Source organism: Bidens hawaiensis, unplaced genomic scaffold (assembly GCF_021521415.1).
Source record: "Bidens hawaiensis isolate Kalapana, Puna unplaced genomic scaffold, B.hawaiensis_p1.1 tig00044942_1, whole genome shotgun sequence".
NCBI lineage: Eukaryota > Viridiplantae > Streptophyta > Magnoliopsida > Asterales > Asteraceae > Bidens > Bidens hawaiensis.
In genome coordinates, this window is record NW_027498000.1 from 54,462 (window position 1) to 70,439 (window position 15,978).

The window sequence follows — 15,978 nt, forward strand, 5'->3', positions numbered from 1 at the left end:
ATCCACTTCTTGTTTAATTATCTCTTATTTTTTTTTTCGTACGGTTCAGTTTCTGAGTTTGACTATTAGATTTATATGCTTTAAATCTTAATTAATTTTAATTGTTAACAAAGATATGTAAAATATGCTTAATCAAGCTTGTTTTTGCTCACTTGGTAGTCAGTTAAACACAATATAATCTGAAAATTTAAGATAGATAAAAATGAATGCAAATTGCTCTTAAAATTAAGTTGAATAATTTACGAGCTAACTTTACATAAGACTACAATATGCAACTTAACAGTGAAGTCCGAAAGTTTGTGTACAAAGAGAATTAGTGAAGTGAAGTGAGGGCTAAATTTTTTATTGAATTACATGAAAATTTCATGAAAAGGGGTACAAAATATGAATCGGTGTTATGCGGTATGAAAATGTTAATGGTTCTGTTTAGTTAATTAACAGATGGTGATAGATTGTATGTTAATGGTTCTGTTTAGTTAATTAACAGATGGTGATAGATTGTCTTTTGTAGCAGGCAAACACTCCAAAGAACAAAAAAAGAAATTAGGTATTGAAATAACTTTTTATCATATTTTTCATTTCCTTAAATCTAATCAAACCCTTTTATAGACTAAGCAATAAACAACTGAAACATAAAACATGGATGTAAAACATGGGATTATGGACCTAGAAGCTAATAATATGAAATATGCATGCAATAGTGGCGAATGTGGGCTCGTATTTTCGTTAAAAAAAAGCCTGGTTTGTCTATTTTTGTTAAAAAAAATTAGTTCGGTCCGTTTATTTTTGTTAAAAAAAAGTTCCGTTTTCTTATTTTTGTTAAAAAAAAATGTTCGGTTTTGTTTGTTTATGGTTTGGTTAGTTGATTATGGCTTAATTGGTTATAGTTTGGAGGTTAATTATGTTATTTGGAAGTAATTTATAAAGATGGACTAAAACTTAGTAGTCACTTAACCAAGAGACTCATATGGATCATAAAAAAGGGTAAACTAGTAATTCCACATTAGATAGGGACTCAAAAGGTTTATTTTTTAAACCACATAGACCCAACCAGTTCAAATTTTCCTTTAAGGACTCATTATGCCTTCACCCTGAAACCACAGGGACACAACATAGTAATTTTCTCTATACAAAATAACCAATTTTTGGTTATTTGTTAATTCGGTTTGGTTTTGTTGGTTTTGAAGTTGGTTGGATTAACTATTACGCCATTGCTCACACCTGGTTGTAGGATTAATGAGTTAATGTGGGTTGCAAGCAATGAGAATTTGCGATAAAGATTAGAATGCATAACCGGTTACTTATAAGTTTTGTCAAGGGGTGTAGGAAAATACAAACCACCTTTTTTTGAGCCACACACATCTTTGGAAATCTTTAGGCAAGTATGTGCATAATGTGGTCTTCTTGTAGGTGGAAAAGAAGCACTATTGGAGTTTGTCACACCCCGACCAAAGGCGGCGGAACATGCCGGGGTGCAACGATTGCTCATAAGCGCATGACACTATTTAAAGCGACAATATTTAACAAACTCATTTCATTTCACATCATCGAAAATGTCACATAACCAAATATTCATAACTCAAATACAACAAAATATAACAAAATATAGCAAATTAAATATTGTTCAGTTTTGCTAATATCCTAACGGTATTTGTGACGTTTTCTTCACCGAACTCCATAATCAACCTAGATGCAAACCTGTAACATTTCATAAAATAAAGTTTATCAACACAAAGGTTGGTGAGCAATTCATAAGTTTGAACAATAGATATATAGTATGAAAAGCCACAAAACTAGTATACAAAACCATAAATAATAGCTATAAACTTGGATAAATAGTTATCGCTAACAAGTTAGCGACACCCAACTATAAGGGGTTGCCAAATAATTTAGGATTTTATAGTTATCGTTAATTGCATTACGTTAACGACACCTTGCCATGAGGGGTTGCCAAATGGTCTAGGATTTATAGTTCCACCATCCAAAAGCGATAAACACATAGTCAAATAAGCATAGAACACCAAATCGAGCAATTATTCAAGTAAGGTATACAACAACGTTTGTGGTTTAAGACCCAAGTATAAAACATTTAGTTTAGATAAGTTGAAATGTCACCCCCAAAATAAAAGATAGAAAACAGGGTATGAAGTTACTCACATTCAAGTAATAAACTTGAAAGATTGATTATTTGGAGATTTACCGGAATGACGAGTTTAACGTATGAAGCCTAAATAAAAGAAAGTCTTGGATTTAGAAAGGTTGTCTTGAAGATCTTTAAATAAAATAATTGTTGCAAAAACTAATCAATTAAAGTTCAAGGTTTAAAATGTAACTATTTAAGAATTTATAATAATAACCCTTTTAAAAAATGTAAGTTTGCTCAAAATCGGGTTAAAGTATCTAACCTTAATATTTACTTAACCAATGTTAAGTAATAAGGTGGGGAAAATGCTAAAATGCAAGTTCCATTAGGCTAAAGATACTAAAACGGGTTTTTTAACGAGTGTTCGGGTTGTCGGTTCGGGTCTTGACAAATGGTCAAACCCAAAGTCAACTTTCCAAAATATTAATTGTTATGAGATAACTCATTAAAACATACTAACACTTAACCAAGTATGTAGATCTATTGTTTAGAACTAACAACGCACGTTAAGCGAGTGTTCGGTTTTGTCGGTTCAAGCTATGTTATGAGATCAAGTTGGATCCAACTATTCCAAGTACTTAAGAAAATAATTAAAATCAGTTTGTAAACTATTTTTTAAAGAAATATACAAGTCTTGATAGCTAAAAACACACTTGTGTGTCTTAAGCGAGTAAAAGTCAGTATAGTTCGGTCTCCATCTCACAAATAGTTCATAGATAGTTTCTACATGCCCAAATATCATAGAACTTGTATATTGGTTTATAAATGAAGAAAACTTAAATTTTACAACAAAAAAAGTTAACTACAAGTCTTTTAAGCAAAAGTTTCGGTTTAGTTCGGTTTCCATCTCCCAACGAGTTCATAGATGGATTCCATATGCTTAATATCAAAGAACTTGTAAAAATGATTTTTGAAACTCAAATCTAGCAATAAACATGTTTAAACAACATATTGTAACAAAACTAGTAAACAAAAGTTCGGTTTCCGGTTTGGACTAGTTTCGGTTAAACCGAGGTTAGTCTTATACAAACCCACACCATGGAACTTGTAAATAAGATGAACAAACTAAAGGGTTAGAAGTTAGTCATAAGTGATATGTATAATAAGTTGTGTGTGTGTAAATATATATCAAGAACACGAAGTCCTCCATGAAGCCTTGCCTTATGACATTCGAAACTTAACCAACCAAAGTCGGTGAAGTAACAAATAAAGGAAATAAGGGGTGTGTATTATATATATGTTGTACCACCATATTCAAGAGTTAGTAATGTTAGATGAACAAGTTAGAATGAAAGACTATAGTTAGTTTGACTTGAGAAGTCAAAACTTCAAGAATACATAAGAAATAACAACCTTGAATCTATGGAGTTTGAGAGAGTTTTTGGAGATGTAGCAAGAGTAAAATGAAGAAGATGGGTGTGTATATATAGGGAAGGAGTGAAGGGTTGGGTATAAAGATTCTTTTATGGTTTGCATAAAAATGGGTATGTTTAAATGGTCAAACAATGCATAATATAAAAAAAAATATATTTTATATATTTTAAATGACAAGATCCAATATTTTATATATTTGAAATGTTCGGGTTACAAACGGGTCAGGTTTACATAACAAAAGTGACCCGAAATTGACGAATGTCACAGAGTTGGTGGGACACTTGATAACGCCATCGCAGTCGTAAAGCGTTGGGAAGGAATGGTTGTCTATTATTTATGCCACTTGTTGGGTGTTGTCGAAGAAAGAAACAAGACAGTGTTCAATTGGGTCAAAAATACATCCAAATGGAATTTAATAGTTTGTGATATTAGTCTTTTTTTTTTGTGTAGTTTTGTGTCTATGTGCAAGTTTGATGCACTTCTGGGTTAGTATGTTTTACCTACATGACAATTGACTAGACTTATTCTACTCTAACTGCACAAGCTGAATATTTGAATGGGTTAGTTTGTTTTTCCTACATGGAACGGTTTTAACATTACAAGTGCCTTCGTCCTCAACCCGTGCAAGATTCAACTCCCTGATCTGGACTTTTTGACAAATTACAAGATGCATATGACTATTTTCGGTTTGATGAGTATAGAAATGAACATAAGATTTTGATGATTAGGAAACTTGTTATGCACGTTATAATCGATATTATGATTTTCAGCATGTCAAGTTTTTCATGGTGAATGATCCATGTGGAGTCTCTTAGATGATTTGTTATTCGGCTACAATTGTAGCATTTGTGTCAATAGTGTTGTACATATAATGCTTTTAAGCTCGTTTGATATTTTAACATTTGACTTCATAACTGATAAGTTTTCAATAATTACTAGTCTTCCAATTGTTGTGGCCTATGAATGCTCTAGAAGGAGTAACATACCCCACATCATAAAAATCAATGGTTGTATAGAAGTTGTATATCATGAACGCATGGGGGGAAAGAAACGAATTGCATATTTGGATATTAGAAGATTACGAAGACTGTGTTTGGGTAAGAAAAATCGTTACATTTCTCGAGTCTTGTGTTGCAATAGATGACACTAGCTCGTTTCCTTTCCTATTAGATGTTAATATGTACAAGATTATCTTCTATCCTCAAAATAGGATGACACCTTCTTGGATCAATTTGGAAGGGTGCCTTGGAATGTGATGAGTGTACCTATATACAACAAGAGGACTAGATGTTTGAAATTGTTACAATTCACTATTGATATTTTGTTTTGGTGTTTAAAAAACGCGAAGTTCAATTAAATTAAGTGTTATGTTGAAAGCATGATGCCTTTATAAAGGAACACATCAAGAATTAATGACAATTAATGACTTAGTGAAAGTTCATCTAAGAGAAATGATCCAATAGTTGGTTTATGCATATTACTTTACAATTCAGGAGTTTCTTTTATTAACTAGAGTTTTACTTTTACCGGTCCCTTTGAATATTATGTTCTACATATACATAAATTTTTAATAGATAAGGGTTAAGGGAAATTAACAAAATTTTCAGGTATATAATCATATAATTTTGAGTAATATCATCTAATCTCATATTCGACCCCTAATACATGTCCTATATATTTCAGGTTTCGAGAATGCCCGTGTGTCCAGCTCGGGCTTTTTTAAAGCTTTTACAAGTTGATGTTAATAATAATAGTAAAGTGAGGTTAATAATTTGACAATTTGAGCATTTATAATTAGCTCACATCTCTAGATAATTGTCAAGTAAATTCCATGAATGATTCCATGGACAGACTTTCTTTCTAGTCAACAAACAAACACACACTCTCTCTCACACATACACACACATATAGATATACAGATTACTCTACGTAGTAATATAATAGCTGTACTTTGCGATCGATCAATTTCTATCTTTCAGACGCTTGATTGATTTTACACTCTGTGTAATTGACGGATGCATAATTACAAACCCTAGCTAGTTAGTTTCCACATTTGCATCCATTTTCATTGCAGAATTTGAAGTAAGCTAATTCATCTGTTAATCACACTGCCAATTTATTTATCAATTGAATTTAGTTTGATTTATCATTGGTGTAGTAGGTGATCCATGGATAGATTGCTGTGACTGACTACCTTTTGTCAATTTCAATTTGAAGGTATTTGAATACACACCTGTTTTCGTTACACGATTCGTGAATGTGTATATGTTTCTATCTGTTATAGGTTTTCAAAACAACTTGCTTTCCTCTTTCATTCTGTTTGATAGATTAGATAGTAAGATGCTCAACACCAACTGTTTTCTAAACACTAATTCATTACTGACAATCTGTTAACTAGAGTTATTATTATTATTATGGTTTAATTAGGGGATGTGGTATTCATACACCCTTTATAGGATATACATAGAAGATAAAATGTGTGTTAAAAGGATGTATAAATATCTAAAAAGGGTGTGTGAATAACCATTGCCTTTAATTAGTTTATGGCTGTCGGTCCGTAACAGGTTTCCTTCATTGTACAGTGTTCAGATATTTAGTTCTCAGTGTCTTACACAACCCAAGTTTAGTTTCTTGTTAATTGATTATTATTTGTCTAATGCACACTCTTTTCCCGGTGCTGTAGTAATCGCTAGTCGGGCGGGGACTAACGATTAATCGGGATTAACTGGGATTAATCAGCGTTTAGTCAGGATTAATCAACGATTTATCGGCGCCTAGTCGGGATATTTACAACCATGCTCCCATATGCAGACTTATGTTGTAGTTTTAATTGTAATACTTCATGTTCTTCCTGAAGGAATAACATAACTTTATTTTCTTTTCAAGTGCATTTGAATTAATGTAGTTGATAAAGAAAACAATGTTAATTGTATGAATACTTAACTATTGATTGATTCAAATACCAGATGTATGATCTTTATGCCATTTTAACTGGTTTGGTATATATAACTCATATATGAAGTTTAAAGTGCTTTTGAAATATCCATTTAAGCAACGCTAATTTTGATGCAGTGGCAGTAGTGTGAAAAAGAGTTCATAATTTTGGTTGAATTTGGATCTAATGTCGGGAAGTTGGGCTGGGAATCGTGACATTGGCAGCCAATCTGATGATAGTTTTCAATACGAAAGACAACATACAGAGCCTATATATGATGCATTCATATGCCCTCTTTCGAAACAAGTTATGAAAGACCCAGTTACAATAGAAAGCGGTCAAACATATGAACGCGAAGCGATTGAAAGATGGTTCAACGAATGCAAAGAAACTGGAAGAAAGCTTGTTTGCCCCATGACATTAAGAGAGTTAAACACACTGGATATGAATCCGAGTATTGCTTTGAGAAAGACAATTGAAGAATGGAATGCTAGAAACGAAGCTGTTCAGCTTGATATGGCCCGCAAGTCTTTAACTTCTGGCAGCTCTGAAAGTGATATTTTGCAGACTTTAAGGTTTATTCAACAATTTGCTGCAAAAAATGTTTCAAACAAACATTTCATCCATAATGCTGACCTCATACCCTCGATAGCTGAGATGCTGAAGAGCACGGTCCATAAAGTTAGGGTTACAGCTTTGAAAACTCTTAGGATTGTGGTAGAGGATGACAATGATAATAAGGTAACTAAAAAGTTCATATTCGTTGAAACGGTTTGGGTTGTAACGATTATTTTTATATGCATTGAAATGGGTTGGGTCAAATTACTTTGCAAACACATTTCTGAAATGGGTTGGGTCAAATTACTTTGCAAACACATTTCTGTCCGTTTTTTAATCTTTTTATGTAGATTTAATGTGTTATCTCTGACGACAAAGACAATATTACATCAATAATAATAATCCAAATATATGAATATCTAGTGACTTAATAATGATTATAAAAGTATTATTAGTACAATAATAATCTGAACTCTGAAGTTTGCAATATAACATTTAGGAGGTTGCACACTTGTAAGCATTAAAATGTATACTTTGGGTAACTTTCTATCTGCTTGACCTGTTCCTAGGCCTGTAAACAAACCAAACGAACACGAATGATGCTTGTTCATGTTCGTTCGTTCAACTTTAACCGAACAAACACAAATATTTACACAAACGCATTGTTTGATTCATGTTTGTTCGTAAGGAAAATATATGTGTTCCTGTTTGTGTTCGTTTATGTTTGTTCTTTTTGTATTCTAGAAGAGCACAAATGAACGGACATAAACGAACGTAAATGAACAAACATAGAAACATAAATAAACAAGCATAAATGAACTTCCCATTGAGCGGTTCATGATAGTTCACTGAAAGTTCGGTTTGTTTACAGGCCTACATGTTTCTCTTTTAGCTTAACTTTTCCATTTGGCCAGTTTGAGACAAGTCACGACCCATTATAAATTGTCCCTCTAATTGTAACAAAAAACATTTTACTTGTTTTGCAGGAATTAATGGCAGAAGGTGATAAAGTGCGCACGATTGTTAAGTTTTTGAATCACGAGCAGTCAGAAAGGGAAGAAGCCGTCTCATTGCTTTTTGAGCTCTCAAAAGCCGAATCTTTGTGTGACAAAATCGGTTCAGTTAATGGAGCAATTCTTATTTTGGTTGGTATGACAAGCAGCAAATCAGAAAATCCTTCAATTGTTGAAAAAGCTGAAAAAACTCTTGAGAATTTGGAGAAAAATGAGAATAATGTCAGGCAATTGGCTGAAAATGGTAGATTGCAGCCTCTTTTGACACTTCTTCTTGAAGGTACTTCTATCTATAATATCTGTAGTCGTTAAATGTTTATATTACCCTTCCATAACGATAAGTGGAGGGTGTTTGAACCATTTAAGCCCTATTGTATTTTAATGGCAAATTCTAAGAAAGTATGAGCAGTAAATGTTGATTTTGAAAATATGAATCATAAACTGGAAATGGGCTTAGGTGGAAACAGTTAGAGAACCATTGTAGTTGACACTTGTAACTAACTTTTTGAGTAGCTCATACTTGCAAAATATAATGTTAACTTTTGCATTTTCTTTGCAACTAAAGTATAAGTACTATGGCTGAAAATGTCAGCCTCTCCACCTTTAAATAGACTAGGGGTGTGCATGGGTTGGTTTGGATCTCTTTTGGGCTAAAACCAAATCAAAAGCAAAGTTTTGGTTTTAGAAAACTGCTTGTTTTTGGTTTTTATGTGTGTTCGGTTATGGGTCCATTTTTGGTTTTACATTCTGGGATTGAACTGTTTGGGCTCAAAACCAAACCAAAAGTGAAGTTTCGGTCTTTTGGATTTTTGTGTGGGTTCAGTTATGTGTCGGTTTGGGGTTTTACATTTGGGCTTGAACTGTTTGGGCCCGAAAAAAAATGACCCAAAATAATGAATTTGTGCCTAAAACTTTTGTGCTAAAAAATTGTCAACCACATATATATGAAATTGGGCATGAAACTTTTGGCCCAAAGTAATGAAATTGGGTCATTAATCCAATAACAAAGATTTAAAGAAGTTCAGTAGGGGTTGTTGTCTACTTCAGTTCGGTTTTGGAGAGTGGCATTTTTCACCAATTTTTTTATTGGAGTTGTGTTTTTCTCTCTTAATGAAATTATGCAACAGCTTAATGAAATTATGCAACAGCTTTTAACATGCGGAAGGGAAGGGGTCAAATGGGTCGAAACATAAAACCTCTCAAATCATTTTATTCACAAAATTAAAGTCTTAATGAAATTATGCAACAGCTTTTAACATGCGGATTTGGCAATGAATATCTTTCAGGTTCACCTGAAATCAAAGTGTCAATGGCTTCATACCTCGGTGACCTGGCTCTTAGCAACGATGTTAAAGCCCACGTAGCAACAACAGTCGGTTCATCATTAATCAACCTAATGAAAAGTAACAACATGCAATCTAGAGAAGCAGCTTTAAAAGCCTTAAATCAAGTTTCTTCATGTGAAGCAAGTGCAAAAGTGTTGGTCAACGAGGGCATACTTTCACACACTGGTCAAAGACCTCCTCGCGGGCCCCACCCAACTCCCAATGCGCCTAAAAGAAGTATCCGCCACAATCCTCGCCAACATAGCCAGCTCTGACTTTGGACTTTGGCTCCATCCCAGTCAACCCGAGCCACCAAACCTTAGTGTCCGAACCCATAATCCACAACCTACTTCAGTTAATCAGCAACACGGGCCCGTCTATAGAATGCAAACTTCTACAAGTTCTTGTTGGGTTAACGAACGCTCCAACCACCGCTACCCGCGGTGGCTGCTGCCATCAAAAGCTTAGGTGCAGCCATAAGTTTGATCCAGTTCATCGAGGCCCCCGCAAAATGATTTACGTATGGTGTCAATAAAACTTTTACAAAACCTCTCGGTCCACATGGGTGTAGAGTTAGCCGATTGCTTATGTGGGCCTGCGGGCCATCTTAGTATTTTTGTTTAGAGTAATTGGCGAAAACATTACGAGCACCGAAGAACAAGCAGCCGCGATATCGATTGTGGCGGGCCTCCCTGAAACCAACGCCGCACTCACGACACAGATGTTAAACGATGGTGATTTCATAATAGTGGTCTCGAGAATTAAAGTTATTAGGCAAGGTGAAATGAGAAGTAGTCGCTTTGTAACACCGTATTTAGAAGGACTCGTGCGGGTGCTATCGAGAGTTACGTTCGTTTTGTCGGACCCAACAGCTATTTCTTTTGCCCGTGATTATGACCTAACGGGCTTATTCTCCGAACTCCTTCAAGCAAAACGGGCTCGACAACGTGCAAATGACTTCCGCTCTTGCGTTAAAAAACCTTTCAAAAGAGTCGACACCTTGACAAAATTACCCGAACAACCCTCGCCCCGGGTTTTGTGGTTCCATTTTTTCTTGTTTGAGTAACCAACCCATGATGACTGGTTTGTGTCGGGTCCACCGTGGGACGTGTACGCAACGTGATACTTTTTGTTTAATAGAAGGACACGCGTTGGCCCGTTTAGTAGCTTTGTTAGACCATACAAATGATGAAGTAGTTGAAGCGTCGTTAATGGCTCTATCGACTTTGTTGGATGATGATGTGAATATTGAAGGGGCGGTGAGTGTTTTATGTGAAACCGAGGGTGTAAAACCGATTTTTGAAGTTTTACTTGAAAAACAAACCGAGAGTTTAAAAAACACGTGCGGTTTGGATGGTGGAAAGGCTTTTTACGGACCAAAGATATTGCTTCTGAAATCTCGGATGACCCGACCGTTAGCACCGCACTCGTTGATGCATTTAAACATGGCGATTATCATACCCGACAAATCGCCGAACGGGCCTTGAAACATATTGATAGGATACCTAACTTTTCAGGTATCTTTTCTAACATGGGGTAGGATGTAAACAATGTATGTTCAAATGGGCCGGGCCGGGCCGGGCCGGCTCGGGCCCAAAAGGTAAGACCTCAACAGTTTTGTGTTATTGAGACAGGTTCAAACAGGATAATGGAATGAGGGTATATATGTGGATGCATTTTATGTAGAGTTAGGGGGTGTTGTATCAACTAGATGGAGTCAAATTGTGTAGGTTCTTTGTATCTGTGGATTTGTTCAATTCTTTAAGGACCAATTCTTGATTGAACACTATAAAGATTGTTGTCTAATTATTATTTTGATTAAATCAAGCTTTAAATGTGAGAAAGGACAAAATGGGTATTTAAAAAGATTGAATAACTGTTCAAAATAATATTTTTTTTCTTAACATGTATCAAATTAAACAACAAATACAATGTTCATTATGTCTTACTAGTTATTATACTCCATTCTATGAACAATAACAAATTAGATGGCCAAATTGAAAAAACAACATTACATACTCTTGATTCACAAGCGCACAAACCGCCAGCGATTTAGTCGCACACGAACTCGCATCCAACTCATGAGCCACTTGGTTTCTTGAAACATGAACCCAGTTCTTTGACACACCAGAAACATCAAACATGGTCAAAAAATCCAACACCTGCCCAAAAATCTTGAACATTTCAACACCAAAAATCATGTTTTTGTCACCAACAAATGTTGTGTTCCAGTCCATAGGTGCATCAGGATGTGTACATACTTCTACCCACTTGAGATACACGAGATCAAGCTCCCATAACTTCCTCACCGCTTTGTTTCTCCTCCCGATTTGCCCATCACCTTCGCACCAAGAAACTGATACCATAAACAACCGGTTCTCACACGAAATAATATTCGGGTGGTACTCGTGCACGCGAGGTGGTAATGTGGTTGTTTGGATTCTAAACCAATAACCGCGGTCTATATCATACACTGCTATATTATCGGTTTCCGAGTACGCGTAAAACAACCTGTTACAAAATGTTCCCGAACATACGACCCCAAAATCAACCGGTAACCTCTGGATTTCGGTCCATTTATTGGTTAAAGAATCATAAACTTCGCATGAATCTAACGGTTCATCCCATGATCCGACACCACCTAGAGCAATTATTAAGAACCTTTTAGAATCTTTTCCACTCGGGTTCTCGTTTATCGGTTTAAACGATACCTCAGGCTCATCAAACGAGTATCTTAGTTGACGCCTAACCGAAAGCCGATGTGGGTCCTCGTAAACATCGGACACTCCATTGGTTCGTGTTCTGGTCAAACGTCGGTCCTGTCGGATATGTTGACTTTTGATGGCCAAACTATCAGAGTTGACTTCACATACACCAAGAACCGGTTTTGACCTTGCGTGTTTCATGGACGCAGCCTTATGCCACGAGTTCGTTAACGGGCTAAACACCAAAACACCTTTGTGGGTCTTAACCGAACTTCGGTCAACTTTACCGAAATTGGTCAAACTAGAACAACCTCCAACAATGTACACATTTTCTTGAGCACTAACAACCGAAAACATGAATCGGCCTTTAATAACATCTGAACTGATCGTGTGCCATTTGTTCGATAAAACATCAAACGCGTGTAATTCCTGTGAGCAAAAACCAGATTTAACTGCGCCGAAAAGAAACAACCACGGGCTCTGATAAAGCCCGTAACGCCTCATTTGCAAAAACCGAGGCGTGGTGGTTAAAGCCCGCCATTTTTTGCATACTAAACGGGCCTTCATAAGACTAGTCAACGGGAGCCGAACCAAACACATTTCCACAATATCATCCGGAAGAAACACGTGCACGGTTTCGGCTTCCGGAACCTTCCGGATGCTTCTCTTCAGGAATCTTTCTATAAACCCAGGCCTGCTTACGGGCTTATACCCTTTCCCAGCTTCAACGGAACTTGAAGAACGCCTTCGACTACCAATTTCATTAAACTCATCACTGGTGGTTGCGCCAACTTTGCAACTGCCACCACGCGTATATAAAGATGGACACCTCAGCGAATTCCCGTTTGGGTCGTCTTCTTTTCTTTTTAACTTTTGGCTTAGGCTTCTGACTAAACGTTTCGATACGCTTAAAACCGTGATTTCTTGGTGAAGTGATGTTTCACACCCTTTGAATTTTCGGTTATCATCTTGTGTTTTTAATATAAAACCTGTCATATGATACAAAAACATAACGTGAATCTAACATGAAATTCACAGGGCTGTGTTTAGTCTAAACGGGTTTAGGTCAGCTTTGAGTCGAACCCGAACATGTTTAGCCAAACAGGCTGTTTTCCGGTTGGCTTGTTAGCTCTGTAAGTTGACCTGTTTAACCCTTTAATTTTTTGCTAATTTTTTTTCTGAATGCATATGATGAGATTCAGATAACTTAAATTTTATAAACCATTGTTTTTTTTAATTGTAAATTTAGCAATAAAAAAATATTTCGACTTAAACGGGTCATTTTCCGTGTCATCCCATCACGTCAGAAAAATAAAACGAAATTTCGGGTTAAACGGGTCATGTTCGTGTGAACCTGCAAAATCTCGTGTTGAGTTCGATCCGCCAACCCACGAACACGACCCAGTTTATTGGTTTTCGTTGATTTTTACATATTTCTAGTCCTCAAATTTAAAGTTTTCCTTCTAACTTTCTGCAGTTTTAGGATTAATAATTAAGCTTTAATCAAACTGGGGATTCAATCATTTGAAAAATAAAACTTAAAAATCAGAATTTGTTTTGTACAAAAATTGGGGATAAACCCTAATGAGCAACTCACATAAACACAACACCCAACAACTGAATTCAAACAAATAGTAAGTATACTACACATCAATGCACTAAGCTCAAAATATACAGTTGGGCAAGAAGACATATAATAATGTGTAAATTGATGAAATTTATCGATAATTAAGAACAAAACTGACCTGATCAAAGTATTGCAGGCACCAATTTCCGATTCAAGATTCTTAATAAAGACAGAATTAAAAGAAAAAAAAAACAGAAACTTGTTGGATAGAATTGAAGTGATTTTGCAAATGGGAGTTAATCTTGAAGTGGGAAATAATAATGAATAATGAGATGAAATTATTTGTTTTGGGTTGATTTTGGTAAAGCTTTAAAGGGAAAGAAAAGAAGAAAACAAAGAAGGAAATTAAATTAACTTTATCTTTTCTTTTGGTTTATTATTGTTTATTAATCAATAAATCATCATTCCAAGGTTTTCGGTTTGAATCCCAATCTTAGGGGAGGCTTGGAAGGTGTGCGAGTCGCGCCATTAGCCGAAACATATAAGTTTTAGGGACACAATCTGTTTTATACATATTACATGTATATGTTTTTTTGTTGTTAAAAATAAGGTTATTTGCAATGGTTTATGAGATAATTACATGCTTAGAATGGTTTCTGCTTATTAAAAATCGGTCGATAAAAGTTTTATCCATGTACAATAGTGAATAATAAATTTTCGTTGAGGCCTACGGGCTTTTTACTTTGGATCGGCCGAGGTATTTAAATTCTTGAAGACGCCCGTGCCCAAGCTCATCTATGTTTTCGTCTACTATGTTTTACGCCAGGTGGCACGATGATTACCAGTTGACAGTATGATTTTTTTGAGAAACACTCATACCAAACTCTAAATCAATATGAACTCAATTAAGATAACATAGTCTGATCGAAATTAAACAATGTGACTCTCTAAATTTAAAAAGTTCATTAACATAACACACTAATATTGTCGTTCAAACAAAAAAAAATATGACAAAGGGGGTAGAGTTGGAGCATTTATTACTGTCACCTTTCCTTTTCTGTAAATAATTCAACTGAATTTAATATTATACCAAAGAAAATTGATGCATATTAAATAAGTTGGTTGTCAGGCATTTGAATCTCTACTAAAATACATTTGACTGGTTGGGAAGCAGGCAAGTTAGCTGAATTTAGAGGTATTTTAGTCATTAAAAATATAATAATAAATACATCAAGCGTTTACAATAAATATAGGAAAGTTAACGTAAAAATAAAATTAACGTGTTAATTGTAAGAATCAAGTAGAGTAATTACATAATTATTCTATGATGTTATTATATAATTACCCTACTTGTATATATAACTACTTTAATTGATTTTTACAATTAGCACGTCAATTTCATTTGTATTTGATCCAAACCCACAATAGGTATTTTAAAGCTCCTCCAAAAGCTTTAAAATAAAGCTTTCAAAAGTATTTTTTGTTTTTCAAAAAACAAATAAGCAAATTTAAAAGTTCACTCAAACACTCCCAGAATCGAATTTCAGAATTGAAATAGAATTCAATATTAGAATTTTTTAACTAGGTTAGCAACTTTTTCGAATAAGGTTTCGAGTTTCGATTGATTGTGAGTTTTCATAGGAATTGATTCTAAGTAGATTATATGTATATATTTCTTGAATTAGTTTTATATGTTAGATATCAATTTACATTATCAGGTCGTTTCAACTTTAAATCAGCCTTGCAATAAATTTAATAGAATATTAAAATAAATTGTATTTTATACTTTGTATTAGTCAGGGCCGACTATGCGGCAAGGCTGGATGGTCAACCGACCCCTACCAGACACCTCGATAGGTCCCGTTTTTTTTTTTCTTTTTATATTTTTTGCCTTCAGCCTTAAAATTTTTATGATTTTCAGAGACAATTATAATATTAGTTACACAAATTGTTCTTTATAAAAATAATGTATTGCAGTTATGTTACTTATGCAAAAACTAAACCAAAAACTAGTTTGTTAAAAAGACAATTAGTACAACCATGTCTAACTTGAAATTGGTAAAAGACAATTTGCAGGCAGCCCACCTACTCGACTTGTTTTCAAAACTATCTATTTTAAACCATTACTTAATTTGTTCATTTCACCACCTTCATAAAAATAGATCGTTTGGTGGTAACTATTATGTCACCACTCATTCATGAAATAATTAGTTTGAATGTCATTTTTACTAGTTATATTAGATCAGTCACCGGTAATCGCACCACAGGCCCTCAAATATTTGACAACACGTTACCACATATGTACCGAAATAAGTAAACTGTATGTCTAAAAGTTAATATAACAAGAAAAACAAAGTG

General features: G+C 34.8%; 2 pseudogenes across 1 annotated transcript; one reads left to right on the forward strand and one right to left on the reverse strand.

Moving 5' to 3' along the window:
* Nucleotides 1-5,482: 5,482 nt before the first annotated feature.
* Nucleotides 5,483-11,200, forward strand: LOC143595377 (U-box domain-containing protein 44-like; annotated as a pseudogene). The gene is made up of 5 exons (XR_013146513.1): nt 5,483-5,556; nt 5,679-5,734; nt 6,590-7,193; nt 7,997-8,303; nt 9,310-11,200. The product of XR_013146513.1 is annotated as a U-box domain-containing protein 44-like (transcript).
* A 115-nt stretch (nt 11,201-11,315) lies between these two features.
* LOC143595371 (F-box/kelch-repeat protein At5g42360 pseudogene) lies at nt 11,316-13,107 on the reverse strand (annotated as a pseudogene).
* Between the last annotated feature and the right edge of the window lie 2,871 nt (nt 13,108-15,978).